The sequence below is a fragment of the Phascolarctos cinereus genome, unplaced genomic scaffold (assembly GCF_003287225.1).
Source record: "Phascolarctos cinereus isolate Bilbo 61053 unplaced genomic scaffold, phaCin_HiC Scaffold_742;HRSCAF=1385, whole genome shotgun sequence".
Lineage (NCBI taxonomy): Eukaryota > Metazoa > Chordata > Mammalia > Diprotodontia > Phascolarctidae > Phascolarctos > Phascolarctos cinereus.
The window spans coordinates 6,424-20,766 of record NW_027556116.1 but is presented as its reverse complement, the minus strand read 5'-3'; the positions used below and the strand labels follow the sequence as shown (position 1 = coordinate 20,766).

Below are 14,343 nucleotides of genomic sequence, written 5' to 3'. Positions count from 1 at the left end.
GTTCAGTCCCCTGTTGGTGACCAAGGGAAAACCACTTAACCTCTCAGTGCCTCTGGGAACTTTGACCAGACTTTCTGGGTTTCAGTTTCTTCACCTCTATAACGATATACTTCAACAAGACCTCTGCCATCTCTTCTATCTTTAAGTCTATGAAAACTTTTCTTCTGGCTCAGCATACCTCACCAGGAGAGAAGAAAAGATAATAGCTTTGTGGCCTTTTGCAGCCATCAAACTTCCAAGACTTCCTAGTTGTTGACTAGAAGCCTGCCACCTTTGGTACAAAGGGTCTGTAAAGTATCTAAGGGAAGAAGATCCAGACATATGCTCACCTGACAAGAAGAGACATACCCAGAAACAAAGCTGAAAATGCCAAAACGGCTCTGAGGACCCAGACAAGTGAGTTTTTATAGGACTTAAGAGATGAGAGGAGAAACAATTCCATGGAACTCTCTTGACCTGGGTTCTCATGGCCAGGAGAACACGATATGGCCATATCACAATGTATTAGAAAGGTCATAGTATCAGAGGTCTAAATTTGGAAGGTCCCTTAGAAGAAATAGGCCAATTCCCTCGTTTTACAGATAAGAAGACTGAGGTATAGGAAGGCTAAAGATGTTGCCCAACATAACAGGTAGTGAGGTTGTAGAAACAGGATTTGAACCCAGATCCTCTGACTCCAAATCTGGTCTCCCACTTTCCACTACCTCCTGATCTTTAGAAGGTCACTGAGACTTACTCTGAATGGTATCTAATCTTTTTCTTGGATCTCCTATGCTCATCACTCTCCTCTTCCCAAAATTTTTGTCAAACAGTTTCAGAAAAAGGCCCACTCCCTTCATATAATACTCACTTACAAAGGCAGGTTAGTCAGACACAGATATGAAAGACTTTTTCCCCTTTTATCAATATCCTCCATAATTCTGGGAACTGTTGCTGCTGGCTCACTAAAACCCTACTGACATTCAGAACCTCTTGAGCCCTGGACCCAAAACCAGCAAGAAAAAAAAAAAGTATGCCAGTCCACCCCCCTCCCTCTCTAGCGATGCTTCTAAAGACACCTGAACAGCCAGGGAGAGACAGAGACAAAGAGAGACAGACAGATACAGAGACAGAGAGAGAGAGACAGAGACAGAGAGAGAGAGAGAGAGAGAGAGAGAGAGAGAGAGAGAGAGAGAGAGAGAGAGAGATTACAAAGGAGAGGGAAAGGAGGAGAGAAACAGAGACACACAGAGAGACAGAGATAGAGACAGAGTGAGAGGAAGAGAGAGAAACAGAGAAAGAGAGAGAGAGATGAGAACATAGAAGGGGGAGAGAGAGGAAGGGAGGGAGAGGAAGAGACAGAAAGAAGTAAAGGGAGTCACTGGGAATATAGTTCAGATGAGGTAAGGAAATTAGCACAATGAAGAAAAGGTGAGGCTGGGGTAGGGATAACCTGGGTAGGACCTAGTAGGAAACAAAGGAAAGGACTCCTTTATAATGAGGTCATCAAGTTTTAGGCCCCTAGCCTCAGAGCTAGGGAATTCTTATTTTGACTTATTCAATGGGAGATTAATAGAGTCCTCCCACTTCCTTTCAGAGCTAGCTCTGAGACACCAGCATGTGTGTGTGTGTGTGTGTGTGTGGGCATGCTCTTGGATCACTCTAGGTGCAGGCTTCAGCCCAGGGAACTCCGAGTCAAGGGTGAGGCAGGGCTCAGAGGAGAAGCCAGAGGAACTAGAAAAGAAGGTCCCTGCCCTAGGGGACCTCTCACTCTAAAAAGTAAAAGAGACAGGGCACACCTATATCAATAAGACCTGAAAAGACAGTGGATCAAACTAGGGAACAAGCAGCCCAAAGGGCAGACCTAAGGGAGGAGTTGGGTGAGGGAGGGAAATAATTAACCCCCCTCAAAAGAAAATGTTTTTAAAATTACCACTGAAGTACAGGAATTTGGAGGCAGAAGAGCTAGGTTTGAATTTGGGCTCTGTGATTAACTACTGTGACTTTGGACAAGTGGTCCTTTCCATCTTCTTCTGTATCAGTAAAATAGGAACAATAATACTTAGCTACTTCTACAGGGGAAGAAAAGGGAACAAGCTTGATTTGTTAAGCACCTACTATATACTGGCCATTACAAATATTATCTCATTTGATCCTCACAACCCTGGGAGATAGGTGCTATTATCATCCCCATTTTATACTCAAGGAAACTGAGGCAGACAGTGGTTTAGTGATTTACCCAGGGTTCCACAAAGCTAGTAAATGTCCAAGGCTGTATTTGAATTCCAGTATTATGAGATCAAATGAGTTAACGTACAGCAGTGTACAGCAGTGTTTTGTTTTGTTTTGTTTTTTACAAAATGTGAGCTGCTGTTGTTTTTATAAAATGGAAGAATTATGCTAGATAGTCCAAGATCCCTCCAAGTTCCTATCATCTTCTTGTCTACTTGCCACAAATAGAACCTGATGCTTCTGCACCCACACAACACACATCTCCTTCCTTGGAAAAGGTTAGCAAAAGACAAAGATGTTACTACTCTTTCTCTTGAGGCCTGGGACAGTGCTTTGTATGTACTGGGTGGGAACCAATATAAGACATCCTGACTGGACATTTCACTGGTTGTGCCCATGCCTGGCTGTTCTCCTTCCTCATCCCCATCTCTGTCTCCTCACCTTCTTCAAGTCTCAGCTAAAAATTCTACCTTCTACAAGAAGCCTTTCCCAATCTCCCTTAATTCTAGTGCCTTCCCTCTATTGATTATTCCAATTTACCTTCTTTGTACATATCTTATTTGTAATACAGTTGTTATCATGTTATCTCCTCCTTTAGACTCTTTGAGAACAAGAACTGTCTTTTGCTTTTCTTTGTATTTCTAGTGCTTACTAAGGTGCCTTGCACATAGTAGGTGTTTAACAACTGCCCGTTGACTGACTGGGTGGTCAGTCAGTGCCAAAGAAGACAGTACCTGGGGGACTTTCTGGAGCAGGGCCCCAGGTGCCTGCTTAGCCCCCACCCTCTCCATGGGTCAGTTGTCCCCTCTTCAGCTTGTCCTATTTCTACAAAACTTTTCAGTTAATAACTACAAACTGCCCCATGCCATGAGGAATTTAATTAAAGGGAAGGGAGTACATGGAAGAAGCATTATTTAAGGGGGTGGGGTGGAGAGGAGAGAGGAACTTGGCTTGCTATGTTCCAAATTAGACCCTTGTCCACCAGGCTTGGTGATGTCACTAAGAGCCCATGTGAGATGCTGCCAAGGTAGGTATCTTCCACAGCAGCCTGGTACAATTGATTTTTTTTTTCAATTGAAATTCAGGACTTGAAATTTCATTAGGGATATATATAATCTTGATTTTAGCCCAGAGTTTTAGCCTGTCCAGATAGTTTTGAGTCTTGCTGCTAATCATATTTGCTGTCTCTCCCACTTTTGTTTCATCTACAGATTTGATAAGAATCATTTCCTTGTCTCAGCAAGTCACTAATTAAAAAAAAAAGTGGTCAAAAATATAGTCCTGTGGCTTGGTACTAGAGAGCACCTCTCAGATTCAAACAATCAACCAACAAGTATTTGTTAACCTTAAATTTAGGTTAAAATTCCAACAATAACTAGGTGCTTAGCGAGATACAGTTTAAATAAGGCATAGTTTCCAATCTCCTAGGATTTACAGTCTAATAGGGAGCAAATATTTATCATGTATTTCAATAATATTTTTATGAGAGGTACAAAGTACAGAAGCATTCCCAAAGTCTTAATGTACTTAAAACTACACCAAAACATCTACACTAGTAAAACCTGAGGGGAGGAAATGTTTCATTACTGAGGACAGATATTAAGGAAGACTTCCTGGAAGTGGTGGGGAGATTGAATGAATGATATAATTGAAAGAAATTTAAAAATTATAGGAGGAACATACTAAGGGGAAAAAGGTAAGTTTTGTTCATACATAGCATAGATTTAGAACTGGAAAGGACCTTAGTGGTCAAGTCCATCGCTTTTAAAGTCTCCTCTCCAGCTCTAATCTACGATCCTATCACTCCTTATTTTTAGGAAACTAAGCCTCACCTTTAGTAAGTGTCTGAGGCAGGATCTGAACTCAGGTCTTCTTGAGTAAAAGTAAAACACTGACACCAGAGGTGTCAGATGCATGGCAGCAACACTCTTGAATGGACCCCAAACCAGATTAAAATGAAACCGGAAAATACTTAACAAAATAAAAATACAACTAAACATAGATAATGTTGATTTGTGGTTTTCTAAGTCAATATGCAGCAGGCAGGCAGGGATCCATCTGTGTCCTACCCCATGCATCCTCTATGTTGAGCTTGAGGTACCAATAGGACAGTTAGATGGTTATGTTCTGTAGGCAGAGAAGTGGAGAGTCCAAAGGTCAGGAGAAAGGTCAAGGCCTGAGGTACAGATGGGCAAGAGTCCTTTGCATAGAGGTCATCCCTGAAGAGTAGAAATGAAGGATAATGTGAATGGAGTGATTATAAAGAACACAAAGTGGAGAACCCAAGTTGAACTCATTTGTAGGAGGACCACAAGGAACAAGTAAAAAAAAATTGAAAGAAAATAACACTTCTGAGAGAGGGGATGACTACTAGGTCAGGAAACTAAATAAAAGTTCAGGACTCAAAGAAGGGGTACATTTGAATTGAATAATAGCTAGGGGAAATAAAATATATAAAATAGAAGTATTTATCTCTAGGCCAAACCATTCATTAAGCATTTTAATTCTAGCAGCCTACACAGTTTTCTCTTTGCATCCTCATCCCTAGTGTTTGGCTGAAAGCACTTTACAAATATTAACTCACTTGACCCTTACAACATCCCTGGAAGGTAGGTGCTATTGTTTCCATTTTGCAGATGGGAAAACGGGAGGCAGGCAGTGGTCAAGTGACTAAATAGATACTTGCTAATATATCCTATGGGTTCAAAAGAATTTGCCATTGACCCCAGTATTATTCAAGTCCCCTTTCACCACCTAATCCACAAAGGTCTAAGAGTTTCTTTGCTTAAAATCAAAGGACACTTTGTCTCAGTCATACTAGTAACTTTTTTTCCAAAAACAAATTGAGATTATAATCGCTAATGATAAACATTTAAAAACATTTTTGTTTTAAATCCAATATTCTTGGCCCTTTAAGAGGAAATATTCTCCACAAATTTATATATTCCCTTAAAAAGACACGTGATGATAATTCCTTCTCTGAATAATTCTCTCCACTTTTCTTTCCTACCTCCGTAAGGGAGCAAAGAAAAAGTCTCCTCTCCTTTTTAGAGGCTTATCAGATAAAGCCACTCTCCTGAAAATCTCAGGCTTCAGCAATTTGAACCGGGTATAGTCAGTTTTCCAGCCAGATTTAATAAAACCCTCCTACAGGTTTCTCCTGAGAGGTGGATGGCCTTTTCACCCTATGTAACTTTATTAGTTTTTCAAATCAAGCTACAAAATTTTCATTTTCAATCCTTCTACTTAAAACAAACTCAAACTTCCTCACACCTTCTCAACATGCCTAAACCATCAAAAGCTGGCACAAAGGCACCCAGAACAACCACGCAAGGGTGGAGAACATAGCTTGCTACCCCCACCCAAATTACACTTACCAAGGCTGGGCAGCTTTCCTTTGCCATTCTGAAATCTGAAGGGGGATAAGAATTGCAAATCCAGAGAACAGCACTCTCCCTCTCTCTCCCCAAATAGCTTTATAATATTACTATGCATTTTAAAGAAATCACTGAAATCTTATCTCATTAAAAGCCAGAAAAACCCTTAATTTTACAACTCTAAACACACTGCCTTGATATCAGATATACTGGTGGCAGAGGTAGAAAGACAGCAATTCAAACTCTTAGGAATCCGACCAAACCTGAACCCAAATTCTTCTCAGCCCCTTCCCTCTATCAATCCCTACCATCTTGGGCGGCATGCTTGGTAGCTCCCTGCTTTTTTGATTCCATTACTCATTATCTAACTTATTCTGTTATCCCAACTTGGCCAGTGTTGGGACTGTGTGGGACAGCGACCCTAACCCAAATTAAACTCAGAGACTTCTCAAGGTGGAAAGCAAAGGTTACCTTTATTACAATCTCGCAAGATGGCTGTCTGCTCCTTCGATACATGTGGAGAGAGAGAGACTGCATAACAGGGGCCCCTTATAAAAGCAAATCTCTGCCCACCATGCAAAGTCTTCACCCACTATGCAAACAAGTTTCCACCCACCACTATCCCTTACCCCCTTAACTGGGGATGGGCTTACATTCTAAGCTCTAAAGCTTCTTCCTATCCCCTTAACTGGGAGGTGGGGCTTATATTCCAGGCCCAAAATTCAAAGACAGGGAAAGAGGTGGGAAGCCAAGGGCAAATGGCTCAGGTTGGGGGTGGGGCAGGGCTTATTCTTTCTGTTAAGTGCTTAAAAACAGGGTCTGAGTGGGGGAGGATTTTGAAAATAATAATCACAAATTATTGACCTTTTGAGGAGGCTTCATCTCTGAGAGTTCATCTCTCACAGGACCACCCCCAAAAAAATCTTATTAATCTCCCACTGAAAGTCTAAAGTGGGAGTTCTTTTCCACTGTTTCTTCTCTAATTTCAGACTTAAAATTTTTCTGGCAGACATAAAACATTTACATAAAGACAGACAGAAAACGTGTGCACGATTCTAATTCTAATCTTGACTGGTCTTTCCTTCCAGCAAGAAGCAGAGTCTGATTCCCCCAGGCTAACAGCTCTCCTTCCCCTTCCTCAATGCCTTTTCCTTTGAGCTCCTTCCTCCCATTTCTAGACCATTCCTCTAAAAGCCCCATCTGGGCTAGCCTCAACAGTTGTCAGAAATGAGGATTCTGTGGACCAACAAGGCAGGTACTCTAGCCACAAATTTTTCCCTGCTTTGATCAACAGGTCTACTTTACATGGTCTACAGCCAGTTCTTCCCTTTTTCCTTAAATCTGTTCAAACACTCCATTTGGCAAATACCGAGTCTCAGGTCTCATATGCAGCCTGGGTGAAGCCAGAGAGAAAAGCAGAGGACCACCAAAAATTGGTGGGAGCCCTCTTCCTCCATTTACCCCTCAAATAACCACTCCGGGGGCCTTAAGAATATTCTGGACAATTCGCCACGTTTGTCATAAAAACCCCAGACTTAATTCAGAATTCAGCCTGAGACTGGGCTCGGCGAATTTCCAAACAAGAGTTAGCTGGGTAATAATGAAATCACAGTTGTGGAGTGAGAGAAGAGATGCCTTTTTCATCAATTCTCATGAGAATTAGGTGTGTATGCGCCCTCAAGGGACCAACACCACTTATACAGGAGCACAGCAAGCGGTTTTATAGGATTACTTGGCTTTAACTAAAGCCCAACTTGTCCCAACATTCCTGCATGTCCCAAGTAATATCTGTGTTTGCAATGCAATATCTATTGTTTCTATAGAGCCTGTGAAAACCAATGTCTCACTCATCTTGTTTACATGTTTGTGTAAAGCAGTAAACCAATAAACCAATCTCCCTCATTTCTCACACTGTTCAATTAATTAATTATTGGAACTCTAGAGGCTTTCTGCCCGGGGGGGGGGGGGGGGAGGGGGGACGGGGACTGACTACTCCAGGTTAATGTTGATTCAAATTGCTGAAGCCTGAGATTCCCAGAAGGGCAGTTTTTTATCTGATAAACTTCTAAAAGGAGAATGGATTTTTTTGCTCTTTTAAAGAAGTAGGAAAGAAACGGGGAGAAAATTATTCAGGGTAGTAATTGTCACCACGTGTCTTTTTAAAGGAATATATGAATTTGTGGAGAAGATTTCCTTTTAAAGGGCTGAGACTTTGGATTTAAAGCAAAAATGTTTTTAAATGTTTATCATTAACGATCACAAATTCAGGTCTGATTTGATTTAAGTTTACTGTTCTGTAAAGGGAAAAAAAACAGTTGTTTTGGGATAGAAAATGATATGACTGTAAAGTGCTTAATACAATGGCATATGTTAGACATAGCATTATTATTATTTCTCTAATTTAATGTAATTGTTAAAAGTACCAAGAGTAATAAGATCAATAATGTGTATATGTGATAATCTGGAAATGCAATTGATGTTATCTGAAGTTTATTGTTTGTGTTATTACTCTACTTCTAAATTGTATTGTATTTCTAAAACTCTTAGATTATAATATTTGAGGGACCACTGTGAGGTAGAAATGGTGCTAAAGCAGTTCTTAATCGGGAATGGGTCTTTTGAAAGGATATCATACAAATGAGATACTTTGAAAACTTGGTTATATTTGGTTATAAGCAAGTAATAATAATATTGGTATTTACTATGGTAGCAGATTTTCATTTGAAATCTTGACTATTATAAAAATATGTGATGGTTTAAAGTTATAGTTTCAATATTAATTATGAGATGAATGATTTTCTGTGCAAAGTGATTTGGAAATGCATTCATCTAAATTGACAATGGGTTATTTCAAAGTTTATTACTATTGTGGAAATATAATGTGTGCCCTGTGGTACAAACCTATTGTGAACAACTTACTGATATGCGCTGTTTTGGAATTAATTAGGCATCCTCCCATATATCAGAGCCTCAATTAGGAAAAAAACTGTGTGTGAATTTATGGATAATAATCCTTTCCTTTAAAGTACTAAGAGTATTAGGCCTTAGAAATTAAAATGTACTGTTGAGGTTTGGAGGTTGGGGATAGTGGGACCCACAATTGCAACTCGTGGGTCCTGCCCAGAAAAAAAAAAATGACCCAGGCCTTCTTTCGGCCTATGACAGCTTGTTCCATGTAAGCCAGGCTCTTGAAGAGTCTGAATATTTGTGATGCTCATAAGGATGAGCGGGTATGGGGAAGTCTCGGCTATGAGGGGGATCTGGGAGTGGCCAGGTGTCTTGATGGGAGTGTCTGTGAGGTTGAATGGGGTCTAAATAAGATCAGGGATGGGAAGTATGGCCTGGGGAAACTGCTAGACCAGGTGGAGCAGTTCAGGAGAAAGGGTTTGTTTTGGGGGCCAAGCTTGGCCCATACCCCATCATTGCCATTAATGATTATGAATCCAGATTTGATTTAGTCTATCCAACTAAATTAAGGTCATCTGACAGTAATTAATTGGTTCTGTTTCAAGTTTTAAATATATGATAGGTGCTTATGGCATGGTTGTATTTCTGAATTTTCTTATATGGTGTAATCTGGTAAACAATTGTATCAGCTATGTTGTTAGAAAAGCAATTTCTTTTATAATCTACAATGTTGACTAGATTAAGAATTATACTATCACAGAAAGAAAAAAAAAGGAATGGGTTGGGAAGCTGTTAGGTTATTCTATCTGACCCTGTGTTGCAATATTTTTTTTAAGTACTATAATTTGGGAAGCAAGAAGTTTTGTCTATTTTAAAGGGAAGTTTTAGCTGGGATTATTTGGTTCTCATTTATGAAATTTAAGATTGTTAACTAAGCTATTGGGAGTTATTGGTTTTGTTTGTTTTTTTAGTGAGGCAATTGGGGTTAAGTGACTTGCCCAGAGTCACAGGGCTAAGAAGTGTTACGTGCCTAAGGCTGTTTGACCTTAAGTCCTTCTGACTCCAGGGCCGGTGCTGTATCCTCTGTGCCACTTAGCTGCCTCCTGGAGTTCTTGTTTAAATTAAGCACTTATAAAAGTATTTTGGTGTGTGTGTGTGTGTGTGAAAGGAAACCTGGTAATTATGCAAAGAAGAGACTTTGTAAAATCTTGTAATCGTTATCAACCCTGTGCAGGAGTCTTGTGTTGTGGAATTCTTACTGAGTAAATGGCCCATTATAGACTAGAGAATTTTTGACTAGATAATTTAGGTTAACTAGCAATTTTGTGGTAATTAGGAAATTGTAAGCTGTTTTTAAGAAAGGAAAATACTTTTATGCAAAGAAAGTCTTTGGTGTGATTTTTTTAAGAGGGCCTACTAAATTTGCAAGCTAGTTTTGTTGCAAATCATAATCTGATATTGATGACAATTATGTCCAAACTTACTGTGAATTTTGAGTTTGTTTCCTAGGTTTGTTGTGTCCCTGGATGGGTCTTAATGGATGCTTTCTGAGAAACAAGAGTCAAAAGCAGCAACTCAATGGGAAAAGCATCAGAGATCAAAGGCTAGTGATTAATACTAAAGCAACTATTGTAATGAATTGTAAGTGGGGGAGATCTTGCTTTTTTGATATGAATTCATTCCATGGCCTAGCAAGGGTTTAGAACTAATGTTTGAACTTCTCTGGAACTGCCTCATTCTTTCGATTAAGATTGGTTAGAGAAGCATAAATAAGCTTGAGAAAAAGAGAGGCAAATCTGTTAGAGTAGCAACTTATGGTCTTAATGGAAATTTGATTTTACTCAGGATGTTATCAGGAGCTAGAACATGTCTAGGAAGACATGTAAACTGCTTAGGGTTCACTTTGGAAATGTTCCCTAATTAATGTGATATTATACTCACACCTGAAACCCTGATGAAGGGAATTTGCTATCAAAGATCTTGGGGACTGTTAATGAATTCTGACTCTAACTCCAGGTATTGTCAACAAGGAACTGATTGAGCTACTAACCCATGATGCCAGAAACCCTGTGAGGGGTTTGTGAGCTGCATCTAGGAGCTGCAAGAGAGTGTTCTCATGAGAAGATTGGGAGAATGACTTTTCTGCATGACTGAGAGAGGATTCTCCTGACTCAATTTCCCCACTATGACACCTGGCAGACTTTAAGCCTGGCTCAATGCAGTTGGCTATTAAATACCTTCTGCCTGTAATTGACATGAAGGTAGGGAAGAATTGTTCCTTTACTTTAGTTATGTCCCTATTCTTTCATGGCAAATGTTTAAATTCATAAGTTTTGTAAGCATAATATCAAATCTATTAAATAATAGACTGATGCAGGAACATCTGAGGTTATTATAGTAAGATGCAAGTATAAGATTTAGTTATTTGGCCTAGAATTTTAGAATTAAGTATTCAGTCTTGACATCTATTACTAGTACATTCCTGTATAAGTCAGGGAGAGTCCTTTAATTTCTTACAATGGTATGGGGATAGTTAGGAAGCCAGCTTGTGGAACGAAGATATTATTCTGTTACTTAGTTAATACTTAGTTAATATTAAAGTTGTCTCAGTTTGTTACAATTAATGTTAAAAGAAGAGTGGCTTGTGGCCTAGCTTGTAAACGCCTTAAAAGAAGCATCTATTTTAATTATGGATTATTTATTTGTACATGACCAGAAGTTGGAATTGTTTTATTACTTGTACAGTTTTATTACTTGTGCAGTTTTAAAACTGATTACTATGTATTGGAGTCTGTTATTAATTCCTTAATAGAATCTCCTCCTCCTGATGGGGGAATATGAATAAGAATGAATAATGAATTAATGCAAGGTATAAAACTAGAACTAATGCAGAGTGTAAGGCCAGGTTCTAATTTTTCTGTTACTTTTCTAATTTGAGTTTCTTAAACATGACAATTCGCCAAAGTTCCAATTTTTGATCCTATAATAATGAAGACATAAGGGTTGAGTTAACTTTCATTATTTGCCCTGGTTATTGGCAAGGTAATTTAAAAATTGTGTTAAGATCAATCTTATAGGAGAACAGACCCAAGAAAGAGAATCTCTACAAGAAGACAGTCTGCTGGACACTGCTTGAACAGCACCAAGACCAGAAAACTTCCCTGTATGATGTCCACAATGCCAGACAACTGTATGAACAGAGACTTCTGCAGCCTTAAATGGACAATTTATCATTACTTTGGGGTCTCTGTATCTGTATTTACTAAGGGGACAGCCCCCTTTTTGATTTGTCAATGCATTGATCAATTTCTCCCTTCCTTCTCCCATACTGTTATAAGTTCCCAAAATCCCTTGATGAAATGTTGACCAATAGCACAGCTCCAGATGGAACCATTACTAAGGCATCGCAAAGTCTAACCACTTTAGCTGAGGAGCTGGAGAGAACTCTGGCATAGATAATTAATTAAAGGAATAGTTAGAATCATGGGTTGGCAAATGGAAGGTAATGGCAGAAGACAGCTGGGGTATTGACAGTTGTAGGCTATTGCATAATATCTTGTGAAGAGACTGAGGTGAACCCTAATTATGGTCAAAACTAGAATACATAATGAATTAAAAGATGCAGATGTAACAGAGTAAAATAAAAGAAAAAGGGGGATTGTAGGATATATGGATGTTGCTTCTGCATCAGAGGGTGGAGTCAAAGAAATAGTTTTTTTATTATTATTATTTCCACAAAAAGCCAAGTAGAAACCTTAAGGAATGCAGTCTGGGGGCTAGGTGGAAGTTGGACAAAAGGGAATTATAAGAAAACACTCTTGGTGGTGAAAAGACTAACCTGCTGAAAACAGTTCTGAGGTTAACATAAAAAGGGGTGTTCCCAAATAAGGGCCCAATGGCAGAATTGTGGGGAATGGGAGATGTAATTAGGGGTGGAGGCTCACGAGGGAGAGGAGTAATAGGTGCTTCATAGATAATATAATACCCAATGGATGCTGAAACAAGGGAAGGAATTTCGAATGGGGAATAGGGATAAAAAGATGTGCATTTGTCATACATGTGCTCTCACACATACAGGATGCCCAGCCTTCTTCCTAATTCAACAATGGCTTCATGGAATTCATGATATTGATATAGATAACAGGAACCAGCAAAGACTTCAGGAAAAAGTAGTCAAGCCACTTCATTTCCATTCCCTCATCTGCAAAAACTTGGAACCTTAGGAATTATCCAAGACAATACTTCACTTTATAGAGATGAGGAAAGTGAGCACAGCTCTTCCAGCCCAAGGAGAAGGTGGATCCGGTTTCAGACCTGGGTAAGCGTACACAGCAGTGTTTCTAATAATAATGTTTTAGCCTGGAGAATACCCTAGAGAAACCCTTCTCGTGCCCCCCAGCCTCCATTATACAACCCAATGCCACATTGCCTCCATCGCTATTTTGCCAATAGGGAACCTGGCTGCCCAAAGGAAGATCCTGGCCATGTGGCTGGGCATTAGCCTCTTCTTGCAGCTGTGTTCCCACATGCTGTCACTTAACTTGGATTCTCTCTCCAGCCAGCCCAGCGCCTTTGCCTCAGCGAGCCAGATAGGACAGCCCTTGCACAAGCAGGGCTCCCAGCCATTCCAGGAGGGACTCAGCTGACTGACTGCCCAGGCCAGGCCCCACTTCTACTGTCTACTCCCTCTACCAGTTCAATCTCCTCCTTCACTCTTCTAACTACACCCTAAGTCTCAGGTGACCAGAGCTCGGACCTGCAAATCCCCACCCACAGCCTCCAGCCTACCAGCCCCTTAGCCTAAGGAGGAGCCAGAGTGAGACTCAATCCCACAGAGGCTACTACAGAGGCACAGAAGACCCAAATGGGCTTGACTTGGCCACATCCTGGCTGCTCCATAAGAATAGGACAGGAATAGGAGACTACGAGTTCTCCTGACTCAGCTGAGGTCAATGACTCACTGACACCCAACCAACCAATCTTTTTCCTTTCCCTAGCACCCTGTGCCTCATAGCATCACACCTGGAGGAGGACTCTTGTACTTCTTCCCCAGGAGAAGAGCTTGCTAACCCTATTTAATCCCCTCTAAGCCTGTCACCCCAGACAAGATTCCCCAAACCTAGCATTTTACACTGCTTTCCATCATTCTCCTAGCTTTTCTTTGTAGCTCTAGAGCCACATGTGGATGCAGATCCTCTCTAACACTTAAATCCAGCCTCAGACACTTATTAGATCCAATGCTAATGTCAGAAGGCAGGGCAGCCTGGTCATTTCAAGGCATAATAGTGATTGAGATTCTACTCTGTTACAAATATATCTTTATATATACATATATATGCACATGTGTATGTATGTATATAAATATGTATGTGTATATATGCACATACATATACATATACATATATACATGTGTGTACACACAAAACACACACACACAGAAATGACCATGATTTTCTGAACTGCAAAGCAGGACTCAGACTAAGGCTACTCCCTTTTGTAAAACTTCATAAATAATAATGACTCAAATTCTATATAGCCTACCAAGGTTTAGCAAGCACTTTACTCCCCAAAGCCATCCCATAATGAGGTTCAGAGATGCTCCGGTACTACTTATCCAAGCTCTCACACGTAATAAGTGGCAAAGAATTATTGCTGCAAGCCAGGTCTCCTAGCCTTGCAATTTGCACTGCTTTTCATTACATACCTATAGATAGCTAGATACTGCCACAATAAACAGAGTGCTGGGCCTGGAATCAGGAAGATTTCAAATCTAGTCATAGACACTTACCAGCTAGCTGTGTGACCCCAGGTAAGTCACTTAACCTCTGACTACCTCAATTTCCTCAGT

General features: G+C 40.2%; 1 long non-coding RNA gene across 1 annotated transcript; it reads left to right on the top strand.

Moving 5' to 3' along the window:
• Positions 1 to 297: 297 nt before the first annotated feature.
• Positions 298 to 12,790, top strand: LOC110204635 (uncharacterized). The gene is made up of 3 exons (XR_002323355.2): positions 298 to 396; positions 10,512 to 10,756; positions 12,573 to 12,790. It is a non-coding gene; the product is annotated as an uncharacterized LOC110204635 (long non-coding RNA).
• Positions 12,791 to 14,343: the final 1,553 nt, after the last annotated feature.